The 6,456-nt window shown below is 34.9% G+C and overlaps 1 protein-coding gene across 3 annotated transcripts in view; it reads left to right on the top strand.

Annotated features, from left to right (window-relative positions):
- The window catches only part of Arhgap32 (Rho GTPase activating protein 32), a 337,222-nt gene that overhangs the window by 83,890 nt on the left and 246,876 nt on the right, over positions 1-6,456 (top strand). The gene's annotated exons all lie outside the window — the stretch shown is intronic.

The raw sequence follows: 6,456 nt of genomic DNA, 5'->3' as shown, positions 1-6,456 counted from the left end.
AAATTATACTACAAGCTGCTGTGATAGAATCAGCATGGTATGGCAAAAAACAGATGTGAGGATCAGTGAAACAGAAGATACAGGTACAAATACATACACACTCATCTACCTTATCTTTGACAAATGGTCCAAACATGTTCACTGGAAGAAAGATAGCCTCTTTAATAAATAGAGCTGGAAATAGTGACTTTCCACCTGCTGAAGACTTAAAATAACCCCATGCCTATCACCATGTACAAAACTACAGTCAATATGGATCAAATTTAAATATTAAAAGTGAAACATTGAATCTTCTGAAAGAGAAAGTAGGTAGAAACTTTAAGGACATATGGATAGGTAAAGAGTTGATGAACAAAGATAACACTGCAAAGGAAATGCTTCTAAGAATCAACAGATGGATTGTCATCTTTTTGAAATATTTCTGCATATCAAAAGAAATCACCAATAAAACGAAAACACATGAAGTGGGAAACAAGCAGACTGTCTTTCCTACAAAGAACTATCTGGAATGTACAAAGAATTTTAAAAAATCAGGCCGCCAAAATTAAAAGACCCAGTCCAGAAATGGACATGTGAGATGAATATACATTTCACAAGTGAAGAGATACAAATAGCAAATAAATATATGAAAAAATGTTCAACATCACTGATCATTCAAGAGATGCAAATTAAACAATGCTGAGATACCATCGAATGCTAGAAAAAAATGCCTATCATCAAGAGGTTCACCAAAAACAAATGCTTGAGGGTTGTGGAGAAATAGGAACCTTTTTCCATGTTGGTTGGAGCACAGGCTGGGATGATCATTATGGAAATCAGTGTAGTGATTCCTCAAAAAGCAAGGAATAGGGCTGGCCAGGTACCTCAGAGTACTACAGTGCTTGCTTAGGCAGAATGCATGGACTGGGGTTTGATTTCCAGTGTGCTTGCAGGCCCTGACCCTGGGGCTTGCTGAGACAGTGATTGAGACTGGCCATGGTGGTGCACATACCTGTAATCCCAGCTCTTGGGAGGCTGAAAAGAAGAGGATCACTACAAGTCCAATCTGTGTAGTGAGACTCTGTAGACCCTGTACTAAATATGTAAAAAGTAAATAAATAAAAAGATAATAAAAAAAAATAGGAGTGGAGGCCCCATTTAAGCTAGCTATTCCCCTCCTGGATGTTTTCTGAAAAGGACTGAAAGCGTCATACCACAGACTTATAAATGCACCCATGTTTATAGCAGCACAATTTGTCATAGCTAAATCTTAGAAGCAATTTAAATGCCCATCAACTGAGGAATGGATAAAAAGGTGTGGTATTTTTACACAATGGAGTATTATTCAGCTTTAAAAAAGATAAATTCGAGTCTTTTGTGGATAAATGAATGCAGCTAGAGATTATAATGGTAAGTGAAATAAGTCAGACCCTCATGTGCAAAGATCGTATTGTCTCCCTCATTTGAGAACCTGAAAAGTGTAAGGATATCTACAAGGTACAACAGATACTGTGAAAGGCAAAGAATTTGTTCAGTAGGAAGGAAAAACTGGGATGAAGAAAAGGACAAATGAAAGAAGGAAGAAAAAAAAAGTATTGGGGTATATAAACAGAACAGTTTGGATAATTGTACTGTTAATTTCTGCTGGTGTTTTGAAAGGAGCAGTTAATGCTTAAAATATTTTTTGTTTGTTTTTACTCTGTTTTTTTTCCTCTTTTGAATTTCGGGTAACTTCTTTGTTAGTTTTTGTTTTAAATGAATTTTGAACGTTTGTAGTTGGGAATCTGACCAACTAACTTGAAGAGACAATCATGTAATATAGCAATCGTTGTTGAATTTCTCTTTGTTCAGTGAAATGTTGAGTTTGTAATCACTATTTTGTATTCTTTTTTTTTTTTTTTAAAGAAGAAGGTGTCATTCAAAAGCAACAGAGTAGCATAGATGTGTTTCATATACAGTAGAATAATTCCCATGTTGTATAGTGGCTTCAGTTTTTTGTTTTTGGGTTGTTTTTTTTTAAGTGAATTTTATGTTAAATTGGCATTCGTTAATTGGTGCATGTCTTAGTTACTTTGCTCTTCTTTCTGAATGAAAATACCTGATACCCAAAATTATGGAAGGAAAGATTTTTTTTAACTTAGTTGTGGAGGTTTCAGTTTATAGTCAGCTGACTCCAAGGTAGAGTGGCACATGGCAGAGGGTAACAGTTCATGGTGGTAGAATCAGCAAAAGCAGCAAGAACAAAATAGTAGGAGCAGCAGTGGGCAAGCCTCTTATCTTTGCTTATTTTGTTTGCAGGCTGTCTACCCTAGGGTCGGTGTAGTACTCACACCCATAATCCCAGCGTTGGACCATGAATCAATCATAAACCCTAGAAGCCTGCCCCCATGACTCAATGAGGCTTTGTGGGGACAACTAGACACTATAACACTGGGAAATAATAATATACATTTTCCCATTTTACTGAGTTCATTGTGAACAAGTTATCTTTATAGAAGAGTGTTATAGCAGAAAAGAACATGCTTGATTAGTGACTTTTCAGAGAATATTAGTGGAATATCCACTGATTAGTTAGTTGAAAATCTCTGGACTGAAACTCTTGCCAATATATGTGTCCTTGGCTGAATCAGCTTCTTTACCCTGGTTTCTCTTGTACTTTTTGAAGTATTGAACAAAAGAAGAGAACCAGAATGCTGTCTACTGGGGAGTAACTTAAAATATAAGAAAAAACACATTTATCGCAACATAAATTTATAGACTAAAAATTGAAGGATGGAAAAGATTGGTCCATGCTCTTGGTTCTTGAAAGCAAGCAGAGTAACCGTTATGTTTTTAGACAAAATGGAATTGAAATCAAAACTGATTAGGGGACTACATATTGATTAGGGACCATTTCGGTGGGAACAGATAATTATAAAAATACATACAATTGAACACTGGTGTATCCAGCTTCATAAAACAAACACTGCTGAACATGATCAGATAGTAATACAGTTATAGTGTGGGATCTCAGTATCTGTCACAAATAGATGACTAGATGAAAAGCCAATAGATACATGAAATTTGGACCACAACTTTGAGTAAATTGACTTAACATATCTAGCTAATGTTCTCCCTAATAAACATTCTTTTCACCAGTAAATGGAACTTTCTTCAAATCAGACCATATGCTAGGCCATAAAGCATGCTGTTTTGAAAAAAAGAAAATCCCAAGTATTATCAAATAATGGAGTGAAACTAGAAATCAGTGGCAAAAGAAAACATTATACAAACACATGACAAACAATGCATTTGAATAATTAATGGACACAAAAAAAATCAGAGAAAAATTAGATCTTAGAATTAAATAATGCCAGTACACACTAGAGCTTACAGAACACAATAAAAGCAGTCTTAAGATGGAAGTGTATAGCTGTGAATACATGAAACAGAGACAGACAGACAGACAGACAGACAGACAGACACACACACACACACACACACACACACACACACAGAGCAAGCGATTGGACTATAACAGTAAAATAATCAATGAAAGTGTTTATTCTTTGAAAGAATAACCACAATAGACAAACCTTTACCTAGTCATATAAAAAAGCAAAGACTCCTACCAGTCCATGTAGAAATGGAATGCAAAATTACAACAGACATTGCCAAAATCCCCAAGATTACTTATAACTGTGTATTTGAATGCTTGTTGTCCAGTACATTGAAGAATCCAGAAGAAATGAGTAGATGCCTAATACATATGAATTAGCAAAACTGAACCAAGAAGATATAAAAATTCAGACAATCTGGTGATGGCCTGTAATATTGAGATGGTAATAAAAAAAATCCCACCAACTAAGAAAAGTTGAGGACTGAATGCATTCATTGCTGAATGTTACAAGAACTTCAGGGAAAATCTAATGCCAGTAATCTTCAAAACTCTTTAATGAAGCTGAAAAGGAAAGAGTATTGCCAATCTCATTCTTGGAAGCTAGCATTACTTTAATTCCCAAACCAGACAAAGACTCAACTGAAGAAAAATACAGGCCATTGGTTTAATGGGCATAGGTGCAGAGATTTTCAACAAAATGCTGGCAAGCATAATGCAGTAGAACACCGAAAAGATTATACATCATGGTCAGGTAGGATTCTTGTGAGAGGTGCAAGGATAGTTGAACATATGTCAAACAGTTAATACATTATGTAAATAAAGGAGAGAGAGAAAAATCACATAGTCATCTCAATAGATGTAGAAAAATTTTTTGACAAAAATAATGCCATTCATTGATAAACACCCTAAATAAAATAAGTGAGAAAGGACTTACCTCAATCTGACATAAGTAATTTGTGACAAACCTACCCTCTGTAGCATGTTAAATGAGGAACAACAGAAAGCTTCTGAAATCAGAAATGAGGCAAGGATGCTAACTGTCACCACTCCTGTACAACAGCCAGAGTAATCAGATAAGAGAAATTATCTATTTATCTATCTAGATATATCTGTATATCTACATATCCATATATCAAAGAGTCAAACTTATTTGCAGATGACATGATCCTTTATGTAAAAGATCTAAAAAGTTTCACCAAAAGATTTCTAAAACTATTCAACTAATAACAAATAGCACTATATAAAATCAGTGTATAAAAATCAGTAGTATTTGTATACATCAATAATGAAGCCAAATAGAAGTTAGGAAAACAATACTATCGACTATAGCTGCACAAAATCACTTAGGAATTAACCTAACCAAGGAAGTACAAGTAAAGAAAATTATACTATCCTGAAAAAGACATCATAGGTTTGAAATTATAAAAGTGTAGTGATAGAAACAGCATGGTGTTGGCAGAAAAATAGAGATGTGCCTTAGTAGAACAGAATAGAAGATACAGAAAAACCTCTGGCACATTCAGTTATCTGATCTTTCACAAAGTGGCCAAGCACATCTACTAGGGAGGAAGCATAGCCTCTTTAATAGGTGGGGAAATTCGCTGTTTATATGCAGAAGATTGAATGTAGACACATTTCCCCCACTATATAGTAAACTAGAAATTGATCAAGGTTCTAGATAATTCAGTCAGAAAATACCCTGCTGGAAGATAAAACTTTTGAAACTATAGACTTAGGCAAAGACTTCCTAAACAGTATCCCAATTTTAGAAGAATCAACAAATATATATATATATATATATATATGCTTTACAGCAAAGGAAAGAGCCAAAATACTGAAGAGATAGCCTATAGAATAGGAAAAATTTTTGACAGCTGCTCTTTGTTTAGAGGAGTACTATCTAGAATATACCCCCAATAAGAGATGCAATCAGAAATGTGCAGTAGAAGTCAGTTGACACTTCTTCGAAGACAAATACAAATACCCAACAAACATAAGAAAAAATCTTCAATATCTCTGGCTCATAGACAAATGCAGATTAAAACAACATTGAGATTTCACATTGTTCCAGAAAGGATAGTTGTCATCAAGAAATCAGATAATAACAAAAAGTGGCAAGGCTATGAGAAAAAAGGTACTCATCTTCATTGTTGGTCAGAGTGTAAACTAGTAAACAGTATGGAAATTATCATGGATATTTCTGAAGAAATAAAAGTAGAATTTCCATATGATCCACCCAGCAATTTGCCTTCTAGGCATTGTCCGCCAAAAGTTATTTGATCCCTAATATGTGGTTTAATGAATTCATCAAAAGTCAGCACATGAAAGTGAGACAGTCCTACCCATGTTTGTAGCAGCACAACACATAGTGTTTAAGTCTTGGAAGTGGCCTACATTTCTATCCACAGATAAATGGATAAAGAAAATGTATTCGTGAACAATGAAATACTAATTTACAATGAAGGATAAGTTTGAGTTATGTAGAAAAACGAGTGCACTTTGAAACCATGATATTAAGTGAAGTTAGCTTGTCGTGGTGGTACACATCTGTAATCCCAGGACTTGGGAGGCTGAGGCAGGAGAATTGCTGGAAGTTTGAGCCCAGTATTTCACTTTGTCTGGGCTACAAAGTGAGTTCAAGGCCAGCATGAACTGTATATCACAACCCTATCTACCAAAGATAGACTAAAACAGATACATACTTAAATAGCTTAGGGTTTCAGTTTTGTGAGAAACCCAAAGTATAAATAAAGAACAGAAAAAGATAATATTAAATAGACGATTTCAAAATAGGAAGGTGATTAAATTGTTGAGGGGGAGGGAAGAGAGAAAAAAGGAATGTGAAAAGAATTAAAATGTGCGTATGTGTTCTAGCTCCCCATGATTAATCTAATCATGTACTGCAAGCATATGGTAATGTAAATAAAATCAAGAGGAATGAAAAAAGTGTATTGGTAAAGATCATCTACAGAATGCTTACAGCTGACAGTTCACGTTATACTTAGTGGTCAAAAAGTAACTGCTCTCTGCCCCTGATTAGGAATGAGGCAGTGGAGTTTGTTATCAGCCTCCTACTCAACATAGTGCTGGAAAAATTA

Source organism: Octodon degus, unplaced genomic scaffold, assembly GCF_000260255.1.
Source record: "Octodon degus isolate 3935 unplaced genomic scaffold, OctDeg1.0 scaffold00136, whole genome shotgun sequence".
Taxonomy (NCBI): Eukaryota; Metazoa; Chordata; class Mammalia; order Rodentia; family Octodontidae; genus Octodon; species Octodon degus.
Note: the sequence above shows the minus strand (reverse complement) of the source record. Positions and strands in the feature narration are given on the sequence as shown.